Source organism: Chelon labrosus (assembly GCF_963514085.1).
Source record: "Chelon labrosus genome assembly, chromosome: 14".
NCBI lineage: Eukaryota > Metazoa > Chordata > Actinopteri > Mugiliformes > Mugilidae > Chelon > Chelon labrosus.
Window position 1 is genome coordinate 22873613 of NC_140347.1, and position 13631 is coordinate 22887243.

A 13631-nucleotide genomic window follows, 5' to 3' on the forward strand; every position below is an offset into this window, starting at 1 on the left:
TACTACTGTAGTACACAGATGCATGACAGTTATGTAAAAGGATATATTCTATATGACACTCTATACTGCTGTATTGGAATATACATTGCGTAGGATAGATTTTACCTTGAGAATACAGCAATGAGTGCATGCATTCATTCTGCTTCTATATGGGCAAAAAGAGACGTGCAGCTCTGTGATTTGAATGACAACAGAAGAATGACTCAGTTAAAAAAAAAAAAAAAAGGGTTTCCTGGTGCAGCACAGCACAGGAGGGGTTTTATGCGTGTGCGTATGTCTGTGCACGTGTGTGTTCACCCCACCCGCCACTGCAGTGCGATTCCCCTCTCTCCCTGACATGCAGCAACGTTCACAAACCCACACTGCAGAACAGAGCAGGCCTGGCTCTGCATACCAATCAAAACGGGAGAGAGAGACAGGCAGCGAGAAGTGAGGAAGAAGAGAGAGAGAGGGAGAGAGAGAGAGAGATGTAGAGACAAAGTGCAAGAGATGAAAGGGAAGAAACTCCTCTCTCCTCCTCTCTCCATCTCTTCTCGTCTCCACCTCTGCAGTCGAGTGGGGGATACAGCTCTGCGTTCTATACAAAGGGATTCTCCTTCCCAGGCTTTCCCTGCTGAGGGAGGAGGGGGAGGACGGAGGGGAGACGAGGGGGGAAGCAGGCATAGCTGCAGACGCCTGGAAGTCATGTGGTGCGGCAGAGGCTCTCTGCTTTGTCTTGATAACGCTAGTGACTGCTTCTAAAAATGGAAGACACATTGATTGAAGCTCAGGGAGTGTGTCTGATGTGGAGGGCTGGGGGACAGAGACTCAGGGCACGAAGCGTATTCAGAGCAGGGCTGGAGTGATCATTTGCTTAATTCACTTTGTTTGGCCATTCGGGAACAATGTCCTTTCAACATGGGTGGTGTCAAATACCTGAGAAATGCACATCTTCGTTCAGAGATGCTGCAGTGGAGTAGGAGTGAAATCGTAGCTTGAACCGGCGCAAGGACTTATGAGCAGAAGGAGATGGATGTTGACATTTGATAGCCAGCAGTTGTTCGCGCTTGAAAAGCCCAGAACAATAATCAGTCAAGGGTAAACTGCAGTCTGGAGTGCAACATATTTCTTAATCTGTTTCTGTTCTTGGTATAAAAACCGGAGAAGGTGGATACACGTCCATCACGCTTAGCTGAAGAAGTATTTTGACCACTGCTGTCAAAACCTGTAACCTGTCAGGAAGAATGGAGAGTGCATAAACATTAGGGCCAGAGTATCCTCTCAACATGGATTTAACGCTACTTAACTGGTAACACAAAGCCATTGTTGCTATGGTTACACGTAGTTTAACATGTCTATTTTCAAACTCCTTGATTTGTGTTATTCATTCAAGTGGTATGCATTTAAGTCCATTACTATCCATTAGAGCAGTGATTACATCTACTTTTTCTTTTAAAGTAAAATTAAGTATCTTCAGCCAGAAAAGCATTTTAGACCATTTCTGAAATAATCTCCATCCATGCTACTCTCCTAAAAACACACAGAGCTCTAGGTAGCTGTGATAATGCTGCTGGATGTGGGAATTGTCAGAAATCACTCAAATAACAGCTTGTCTCCTGCACGTATACTCAGCAATGAATCATATCCATGTTGACTTAAGCCACTAGTGGTCAAGGTTGTTATCTGTCAGAAAAGGTTCAACTGATAGAGGCGTGACAAATCAGAAAATGACATACAGTGACTGATTAGACCGTTTAAAAAAGTTTTTGTCTTCAAAAAGCACAACCCTTAAGTTTTCAAACTAAACCACAGTTTAGCAGCTTTTCCAGAATTCTCCATTTAATGGGTCCTAAGATGCTGGAGTAGTGTGGAAGCTAGACATAAGCCTAGCGGAAGCTGTGCGTTTTAAAACACTATGGACGTAATCAGAGTCATATACACTTTAATTTATCCCATTTTGGGATAAATTAAAGGATTATCTCATCTTATCTCAAGTGTACACTGGACTTCTCCCACAACAGGGACTTAAAAGCACGAATCTTAATGTATAGCCATTTTTTCAAGTTCTGCCTTTATTCCACTTGACTTCCTGAAGCTAAATGTGTGTCCTGCTCAGGAGGTGAGTCTGAAGACTCTCAGGGGTAAAATACAAAACAGATGGTCTGCAATCCATCAATTACTGCTTAGCACCTAACCGCTTTTTAGGCGAGTGGAGCCATTTGTTTGTTGGACTCTTGTTTGTTGGACAAGCTTTGCTCTATAAACACAAGGAGAACAAGTTATAGACTACTGTTTACTGTGAACACTCTTATTCCAAAGTTAGAAGCTATTGTTTATATGAATCACGAGGCTCTGTGCTTTCAAATGTTTAACCTGGTTTAGAATTGGACAATGCCGCTGAAAACACAGCAGCAGAACTTTCACTTGGCCCATACTCATGTTAAAGTGTTATTAATAAGGCGGGACATTTTGAGAATGACTGCTGGAAAGTTTGTTTGTGCCTTTCGCTTGCACAATATTGGCGGAAAAAAATTGTGAGATTTGTGCATTTGTTACGTCTAGACTGAACTACTGTAATTCATCAAGTTGTCCAAAAAGCACACACACACAAACGGTTTGGGAACAACTCAAAAAATACGAAGAACAGCACAAGGTGTTGACCTGGCCTCCAAATTCACTAGATCCCGATTTGATCAAGTATCTGTGGGATGATCCGCAGAGGCCCCTCCCCTCAACCCATAGGACCCAAAGGCCCCCACTGTCAACATTCTGCTGCCAGACACCACAGGACACCCTCAGAAGGCCCATGTCTATTCTCTGATGAGTCACAACTGTTTTGGAGGCACAAGGAGACCTACACAATATTAGGGAGGTGGTCATAATGTTATGCCCAATCGGTGAATATAGTCCAGTTTAAGCTTCTCATTATTGGCTTCCATCCAGAAGTCCTTTGCTTTTCTACAAGGTTCTAAAAAGACCTCATAGAAGCATTTCACCCCATAGGAATGTCTCGCTCTCAGGCCAAGATGGCGCCGACCCGAGCCACCACACACCTCAAAACAGCTCTCCGGGAACCTTATGTCTGACGTCATGGAAGGTTCCTCCATCTTTGTTTCTTTACAGATTCAGATCATGGAAAGGTCCACGTCGCAAGTAAGCGGTAGCATATGTACTGTGGCTTCAGTCAGCATAAAATTTGCAACCCTACATCCTCAGCAACTATCCACTATGTTGACAGGCTTAAAGGCAAAACTAGTAAACACTGTCTGATGACTCTGTGTGGAAAATAAACTGAAAACTCAAGGCAGGAACACATGAGATCTATTTTGTTTAGTGGATTTCTAGCGTTTCCAAGACAAAACAATCAGTGTAGAAATAGCAGAAGGTATTGGATACATTTGGGATCTCCAAGCTCTTCCCGTGCTCAGATATTTCGAGTATATTTGAGTGCAAACCAAAACCCAGTGATAATGATTCTAATCTCAAAAAACTGCTTTTGTGTCCAACACTTGAAACCCAGTTCACACTTCAGACTCATCACTATTCATGCTTTGAAGCTGCTATGCCCAACACGGCTACCTTTTTAGTTTTAACCTTGAGAACAAGTGCAGAGACATTTCCATGCGGAGACATTTCCCAGAAATAATTCATATCAGGCGCTAAAGTTCCTGGTAAGGAGGCATGAAAAGCAGAGTTTTGTACCGCGCGTCCAAATGCTCTGACACATTTCAAAGAGGAGAGGAAAGAGAGTGCTTCCGTTGGGGTTTGGTGTCGGGAGGCATTAGCTGAAGGTGCTCTTTGGTTTGGGGCTTTCTTTAATGCGTTTTGTTTGAGGGCTTGAGGGAATTCTCAAATTAAAAAGCTTTTATTTCATCCTTCATTTGTATGAGTATTTTACATAAAACAACCGCAGTATGTTTTAGCAGTGGTTATGGCTTTAGTCAGATTCAAACGATAAGCTGACGCAACAATTCTGGCATAAAAACATAACGTCGATGCAATAAAATGTCAATAAAAGATGCATTAGTTGTGTCATATGGTGTGAAAGGAGAACATGTAACATGTATGCCTGACTTTTAAACCCACCTTCAAAGGAAAAGATCAGTTTGTACCCCTCAGGATATAGTTTTGTCTTCAGGTGAGACACATAGCCTTTTCTAAGGTGGCAGATTTGGACAATCATACTTTGTCCAGTCAGTGGGAGAAGTGAGTTCAGCAGCAGCAGATGACCTGTCTTCTGAGACAGCCTTGAAAGGATGTGATTAGGGCTGGTGGGTGCCTATTTGACCGCCCGCAGTCCAACAGTGATCATCTGAGGAGGGAGAACAGGGGTGAAAAGCAGTCCCTCTCAGCACAGGACAAATGGCAGACATTTGTCTCAACTATATCGATTTTTTGATTTTCAATTTCACCTCTTACATACATTGCTAAATATACAAAAAAAAGAAAAGAAAAGTGCACGTCTCTTGTCGTAGCCCTTGCGAATAAAACTCGCTCCTGCTGTTTTAAATTCCACATTTAATCCACAGTTGATTTCAGCTCCTTAACTCGCATTGTCTTTGGGATGTTGAAAAGCAAGAAATCAGGAAATAACACAATTTTGTGCTCGACGTTGCAACTCCTCTCTGCAAGGCCTGGTGGCTGTTCCTTTCTGTTAACAATGGAGAATGAAAGCGCTTAATGTGAAAGTTTGCGCACAGTGACGAACTCACCTCATCTGACATCTCTACAAACCAATTTAGCGTCTGTCAGCTCGGTGTTTCTCATTAGTGTCGGTTTGGTCATTGAAACAAAAGTTAGCTGAAATGTTCGCCTGTTGAACTGCCACCAAGGGAAGAAAAAATGTAGTGCAGGCTTAAATCATTGACCTTTTCTCTGTTGTTTCTTACCATTAAAGGGACAATTTCTGTGCGTGTAGCATTTTTGTGGGTTGAGCCAACATTATGTCCTTTATAGGATTTATCTGTTGTCTTGATTGCTGTGTCGCCACTGTGCACAAAGAAAATCCATCTGTTGATCTATTTCAAATACAAATATGCTCAGACTCTCCCGTGCCACAGCAGTGAAATAGGAAACTCAGACAGATACCATCTGACTGAAAATTCTAGACATTTCCAGAGATTAAATGCTTGTGGAGTTTACGTGGGTTTTACCAAACACTCACACCAACACACCTACTTCACGCAGGAATTAACGAGATGTGCAAAGGGGCATGAAAGTAGGCCAGATTTAGTTCCCTCTGTAAATATCCCGCCATAAATATCTTTGAGGAGAGACCATCTTCAAAGGCATTTATGCTGCCTCCAAACAGAACTCGTGAGCTCGTGATCACAGTGTGAGAAGTGTTGAAGTGCTAACATCAGCCATAATACGTGAGAACACCACTGCTAGGCAACGGTTGGAGTCAAGAAGCCACCAAGGCTAACAGATTAGCATACTAACAACTCACAACCTTCATGTAGGAAATTCAAAGATGAGGCCATTTGGAATATTAATATTTTCCTCTGACATATTATAAAATGCATGTTTTAACTTAACATACTACTCCGCCATTTATTGGAAATGTCAGCAAACAACTCAAAGATTACCAAAAAATTCCACAAGGTCTTGAATGCCACTAGGTGGAACCATTCATATGTTCTCTTCTCATGAACACCGTAAACAAGACCCCATCTGGAGGCAGCACTATGCCCATGTTTCCAAATGATTGGTGGCCCATGGGCCAGAGTTTCAGTTTGAAGTGATTGTTCACTTTTCTTGTTAGAATCAACCACAAAGACAGGTGAGCAACAAAGTATCCACAAATAGGCACAAAACAGCCAGAAATTAGATGCAAAATGATCACAAATGGAGATGAAGTAAATGCAGTCAGATACAAAACAACCAGAAGGAGTTATTGACCACAATGAGATGCAAATCAGACACAAGCCACATAACTGCCATTACTGTCTCTTTCACTTTGACTCTTGCTCTTGGGTCTTGTTCCTGTTTAAGAGTGTGTGTGTAGCACTACTGGTACAGACATTTTGACCATGTTCATCTGAACAATTAAAGCACACAGGCATATTAAGGCTCACTTTAGATGGTCGGACATCAATATGCCAATATGCAAAGTATAAACAGACAAACCAACTGAAAAGCAACCTGTCTTTCAGTGTATTTTAAAGGTAGCAATCTTCAGTGACTGAATTGACTGACTGAATGTCAATAGCATTGCACACTGGCTGCTACACAACAAATCCCAAATCAAAAATAACCCACGTCTCTGATGATATTTAACATCTGCACAATAATCTTTTTCTTTGCTTCACCAGAAAGCTAAGAGATTGGCTCTGAGCTTGTCACCGACTGCAGGGCTGAGATAATGGGACAATCCATCTGCACACATTTCCACCACTGAATGACATGTCACTAAAGATGGCTTTTGTAGAGCTGCTGCAGTCTCTCTCCATCACAGGAAGATTTCTTTGTTAAATGCCCGTCCATTAAGACTGATTGTATGCAGAGTGGGGACCTTGTGTATGCAGTCAATGATGGGGACTCCTCTGTAGTGCTTCCCATTGAATGCACTTGGTGGGGGGTGTAATTTCTTGCTTGATACCCTTCCCTTGCAGATGGAAACTGGGTGTGGCGCAGCACAAACCAAGCACGCGTGACTTATCATCCTCTGCCAATCATGCGTCTGTCCTTGAAATGAAGGGATAAATTTGCGGGGCTCCTCTATGACAGTAGATAACGCTGTCAGGTTAGACGGTGGAGGAGAAAATTAGGTGAGGGTTTTTTTTTTCAAAACGCAGCGTTCCGGTTCATTTGACCCGTCAGCCAAAGCTGCACATCAGTAAATGGAGGACTCAAATGTAGGGTGCATGATTTAAAGGGCCTCTGCACTGAGATCATTCTTTGGTTTCAGCTGTTAAAGAAAATGGTCATCCTCGTTTAGCATCAGTAGCATGAATCATTGTCGCTGCAGAGAGTCTGGGAAAGCAGTGGCTGATGAAATGTCTGCTGTTGCTGCTTGGTAAAAAATAAACTGTGAATTTGTCCTATTGATTGATTTGCCACAGGCTGTTACTTTTATCTTTACTATAGTCTTTGTGAGCAGTATCATCAGTTATCTCCATCAGTTCTTCATCAAAATCTGTCTTCAGAAAAGGCAAAGTAAGTGGGTTTTGTTACGTATCCTAGAGGACATTAAAGCGTTACACGAAAACAGACAAAATGCATGCTTAATTATATACTCAGTCCCTTCCATCAGTGCACCAGGCAGCGAACTATTACAGAGGACCAAACCCAATCCAACCCTCCCAGCCACTGATTGCACGTCAGTCTCCGTCAAGCAAAACTCAAGGCAATCAGCAGCTTCTGTCTCATCTTGCTAAGCAATTCGGTGTGCATGAGAGCGTGTGGGGGTGTGCAAAAAGAAAAATAACAACAGCGAGTGCAGAGACAGAGAATGGCTATTATCAGTTTTTATATAATACGCTAACAGCTGCCACTGTTTAGAGCAGGAGAACGCTGCTTCTTCTAAGTAGAAATAATGATGATGCCCCGAAGTCTTTGACTTCCATCTTGAATGTTACGCAACTTCAACTCTGACTGGGATTGGGAGAAGTTCACAGAGCCCTGCATTATATAATTCAAGTGCAGAATGAGAGACTTTCATGTATATTTCAGAGAATATCCATTATTTACCAAAGGAAGTTGGGTTTCTCTTCCTGTCATGCGCCTTTTTTGGACTTAATGAGGGAAACATCTTCTTTGAGACACTGCGCAGAATTTCCCCATGGCATTTTACAGGAATGATACTCTCTTGAGCATCAGTGTGTGTGAAAGACAAAACCAGCTGTCCTGTCAGGAGGTTCATGCTTTCCCCTCTGCAAACATCTAATCAACGGCGCAGATGATGAAGAAACTCACCAAACGAGGAGGTCACTGCTACAAAGCAGCTGCATCCGCTTACCCCTAGAAGAGAAATTCATTTATCCAAACGATTCCTTCTTTTTGGCAGTTCCACGCATGAGTTCAAACACACTGAGGGAGTCTCCGGGCTCCCAAGGGGCCGACATTGCTGAATTTAATTCAGAGCCAGGAAAGAGTGAAGGGGACAAGAGAATGCATAACGCCTGTTTCTTACCAATTACTGTACGAGGCTAAAGTCAAAGACTATACACTGTTTGATAATTTAATACCAGAGAAATCTAGGATATAAACTGTGGTTTATGGTATTGTTAGAATCTTCATCACAGGCTTCCTTCAAATGCAAACATTACTCATCAGAATAAGTCAGAGAAACACGTTTTTCGTCCATTTAACCTCAGATCAATCGTGCATTTCAGTCGGTTTTATCTGTTTGGTTATGTTTTATTGCCTGTACATTTACCGGCATTGCGTGTGCAGTATAATGTAGATTGTGAACCTAATGGCACATTATAACCAATAATTCCTCCTCTTTGTGCCTCTCTTTGTTGACAGCCATGAGTTAGCGGGTGACATCACACTTCTGTGAGACTGGTGAGCGCTGCATGATGTAGTTTAAGTACCAGGAATCAACAGGAGAGGATATGGATTGCTTGTGAGAACAAAGAGAAAAGTCACTGTACGACAGAGGATTAAAATGCAAGAGGTCTTTGGTTTTTCTTCTTTCATAAACGGCCTAATCTTCATGTCAAAACTACTAAATGTCATAACCTTCCTCTCCAAATCACGACGAGTATTATTTCTTTGTCAAGCGTAAAGCTGCACATTTACTGCATTGCAGGGTTGCCAGCGTCGCCACAGAGCTTAAACCGCAGTGCGACTCCTCAAAAAATGGAACTGTAAATGAAACTACAAGTTGCAGGGCGTCAGCTGAGATGCCACGCAGGAACTGCAGGGACTATAACTGACCACTTGCGTCTTCCCCCATATGTTTCTGATGCTGATGGAGTTTGCTGAAACCAAAACAACACTGAGGAAGATGAGCAAAAACAATTAGCAGTCGTCTTCTTCTAAACAACTAAAATATCGATTACACGGCAGACCTTCTGCTCACTGGGTTCCTGTCTCTGCGTACACACAGAGACAGGTATAAATTAATGTGTTTGTCGGAAGCGCAGCAACAAGATGCTGCATAAGTTACATAGATGCTCCTCCAGTGCACTTAATCTTTGTGTTATAAGTCATGGCCAAAAGGAAAATAAAACCAGACAAGCATTTCATGCATACGGCATCGAGGTATAGAGGGAATATCTGCCTCTAAAATCTGAAACTTAAGTGCAGAAACATTGAAGAGCAAAGAATCCATGATGTAGATACTTAAGGTGGGTGGGGAATTGTTTGCCAAATCAATAGTCATATCCACTTGAATGATTGTGAGTGTGGTGTACAGAAACGATGCTGCTTTTAACATGAACAAATTGCTTCCCCGAATCAAATGTGTTGTTGTATAACCCTGAAAAATCTAACACTTTTGTATAATAGAGATTCTTTTACTTGCCTAGCATAACTGTTAAAGTTCTCACCTATTGGGAGACGCACGCACAGCGCTGGTGCTGTTTCTGGTGAATTCACAAAGTCCTGTTAAAGATATTATTTTGAAAGTGTTACATTCCAGTGTACGGTTGCTGGAAGAGTGGGAGAAGTTAAGATCTTAATGTTTCTTTGTCTTCTCCCATTAGTCTCTCCCTCTCTATATCCGTCTCCATCTGCCTCCCTTTTTAAGTTTCTTCATTCACCTCAGTTCCTTCTGTCTCTTTCTGCCTCTTCTAGTGACTCTTTTCTTTTCTTTCTCTCTTCTATCTGCCTCCCCCTCTATGCTTACGTAGAAGGCTACATATAGAGTTGATATCATCATTCCCAGAGTCTGTGGCCGGTAAACCGAGCAGCTGCAGGGCCACTCAGATGATAAAACATGGAAGAGAGGAGGGCCTACAGCAGCACACTGTGGAGCTGTCCGTGATGGGTCGCATTAAGAAGCGAGCCGTTGGGAAAATATGTGTTAGGCATGCTAGTTCCACGCTGCAGCACCAAAAGAGAACGTGTGACAAGTTCTTGATGACCAGCCTGAATAGCTCAACTGAGGTCTAGTCTTGTTTTGCCATTTCCGTCCTCTGTACCGGTCATTTATTTGAAGATTGCTAATCGGTCAGGCCTGCTAAAAATATCATCACACCCCTCCACCATGCACGCATATGAAGGGGGCTTCTTTAATCTGACAGCTTCATTGTAAGCCAGGCGCGGGCGGCAATCAAGTGAGTAAAGAGGCTGCCACGGTTCAGTATGCACTGACAACTAGCAGTGAAAAATAAGGGCTTTAAGGCAGGGTGGCAAATTCATTTTATGACGCATATAAAAGCCTGACTGGATATCTTATTGGACTGATGAATCTTTTGGAATTACCCACACTGCCAGAGGAAGGGAACAAATTTGCTTTCTGTGGTGATCATTCAACACTGGCTCCACTTCAAGATTCAGTATCGAGGTTTCCACAGGCGACCAAAAAAAAAAAGAATAACAGTGTGTGTTTTGTTTGAAATGTAGACTTGTTGAAACACTTGAAATACTGAAAGCAGTTAGCCAGACTTAATTCTTATCAGAGCACTGGGTCTGGTTATTACGCAAATTGGATTTCATTATGAGACGTGTTTCAACTGATGCAGAGGAAAAGATACCTCGGCATGCAAATGCATAGTCATACAAGCAAACACAACCAGTTTACTGTAAACAAATTCAACTCCACGGCACTCAGATGACATGTATGACTATTAATCTTCTATCCATCACCACATAAATCCCACCCAAACAATTTGATTGGCCCAGCAGAGCATAGTCAGTTCCAGACAAAGTGACTCCAGACCAAATTTCCACCACAAAAGATTTGTGGGTGGAGACATTCGTCTGGCTTTGCAGCTAGAAAGTAATTGAAGTGACATTGGAAATTAAATTAGTGAAAGAAGTTCAAATGGCACATAAAACTGAAATGCTTTTAGCAAATGCTGCAAAAAGCAGCAGATTTCAGCTTAAAAATGTCCAAAAAGGTGACTGATAGATACGAAACTAATAGGAGAGGGGCATGCAAGACAGATGTCCTGACTGTCCTGACTGTCCCAACTTTGTGTGCAATATACCCCGATCAGGCATAACATTATAACATCCTAATAAAAGTTGTAACTCATCAGAGATTGGACATGGGCCTTCTGAGGATGTCTTGTGGTGTCTGGCAACAGTAATGTTGTTAGTGGGGGCCTTTGGGTCCTATGGGTTGAGGGGAGGGGCCTCTGTGGATCATCCCACAGATACTTGATCAGTTTGGGATCTAGTGAATTTTGAGGCCAGGTCAACACCTTGTGCTGTTCTTCGTGTTCCTGTGTCAGGCTGCATCCTGCTGGGGATGGCTGCTGCCATCAAGGAGTGTCATTGCTATGGGGTGGGGGTGCCTGGTCTGGTCTAGGTGGGTGGTACATGTCTAAGTAACATCCACATGAATGCCAGGTCCAAAATTTGGTATTCACGAGATTCAACAGTAACCATGAACACTGAATGAAACGCTGTGCAGCCATGGAGTCAGTTTAGGAAATTTTGAACAACATTCAGCTCACTCCCTGTAGACTCTATTATTTGAAATCAAGTTTATGCTGTGAAGTCTTGAATGTGAGAAGAAACACTGCCACTCGATAATGCAGCTTCAGGGTTTCCAGTAGTGCTAATAAGCAGAACCAATTCACTAAGGGGATACATGATATTAGCAATGGGAACGTTTTTGTGCATGCAGAATGAAAACCTGAGGACTGAGAAAGTGAGGATGTAATGTAATTCTATAGTCCTTACCAGAGATCTACCTGCTGCTTAGTATCTTCCTATTCTCTCCTTTTACATATATTTCTGGCTACATTGTGAAGTGTATAAATCTGATCCGAACATTTTCGTTTGTTATGCCCTGATACGTACAATAGAACAAAGAGAATACAGCAATTCTTTAATGTTCATGTTATGTAGTGCTGTGCCAAAAAAGCAGCCTAGTAGCAGAAGTTGTGGGTCAAATCACAGATGTAGACCCACAACTTCTTTGGTACAATATGTGCGGTAAGAAGACAAGTTCCCCAATCAGACAGAGTTCAGGGTCTGGGTCTATAACATCATCACAACCTTCTAATTAAGACATAAATCCGAATTCACTGCGATGCTGGCCAGAGAGAGAATGATGGAGGCAGGAGTGAGTGCTGCAGTGTTCTCACTCTCTGAGACTCCCTGGCCCTGCCAGACTTCTGCACTGAGCTGTAGAGACAGCACCATCCCTCTCAGGCTCTTTAACCTCCCTTCAGCCATCTGTTTCTCCTGTTTCTTTTTTGGTTGTATCCCTGCTCTCTGGTTCTTTTTCGCTCTCTTCTTCTGTTCAGCCTATCTAAGCGTGCCTATTCCCCATCCAATGTTAGCCTCTTCCCTTCAGTCCATCCCTGCTTCTCCTTTAACCCTAAAAGGAGAGTTGTTTACCATATCTACTGACCACTCCCTAGAGCATCTTTCTCTCTGCTTGTCCCCGTCTTGCTCCCTCCTAACATTCATAGGCAGCACTCAGTTGGTCGCTCTTTCTTGCACCAAGCAGTCCCTCGCGCCTCCTTGGTAGCTGCGCTCCGATGCCTCGGCTGATTGCGTAAGAACACTGTGTCAAACAGGCACTCGCTCAGCGTCAGCGGAGAGGGGCAGGGAAACACCAACAGCACGGCTCGCAAAAGAACAGTGCGTTCATGTTTTTTTTTGCTGGTTCCCAGTGCTGATTCATGTTTGATGTACTGAAACGCTTCCCACGGGTTTACTTAGCGCAGATGGTTGTAATATTGCCTGCTCTAAACACAACATTTGAAACGGGTCATAATTAAAAACCTGTAATAATATTTTAAAGTGGCAATTTTATTTTATTTAAATTACTTGCTAGTTTACTTAATTATTCATTTATTTGCCACTGGGGTCAAATTAATAACATACCACTGACATCTTGTTAGATTTTTAAGTTGCGCAGGGAGTTTTGTCCACTAATAAAATGAATACAATAAACTAATAAATACTATTTGTGCATTTTGGCATGCATTGCGTTACAATAGCTTGTTCGTAGGCTGAAACAGTTAGCTGTTTTTAAGTAAGAATCTCCAAATCTCAGTTTACACTATTTTACCAGTGCCAAACAGTCGACAGACAAAGTTAGCAATATATAGCTAGAACTTTACCAGAAAAGAGACAGAGACAAATGTTTCCCAAAAGTGGGTGGAGACCAAAACTGAGTCAGAATTTTGGCCTTCTGGCTGAGCATCTTCAAAAAGCCCACATCTCTCACTTTTTATGTCTCTTACCTTTCATATACAGTACTGTGTAAAGACTTTAGGCACAAGAAATAGTGACTAAAAGACTCTTTGGTGTTCAGATCAGGGCTCTGTGAGGGAAACGGCATCCGATGAGGGATTAGTCCCTGTTGCTGGGGATTTATGATTCTGTCAGTTCGGGGTCATTGTCATGATGAAGAATGAATCCGGGACCAACCTCCCTGACGGCATGATGTGATAGATAAGAATCTGAAACATCTAAAGTAGCTAAGGACCTTCCACGGTGTTGTGCACATAAATGTACTGCACATGGGTGAAGGTTGATGCGTGTACTGTGCTGGCACCGCAAGGCGCTTTTCT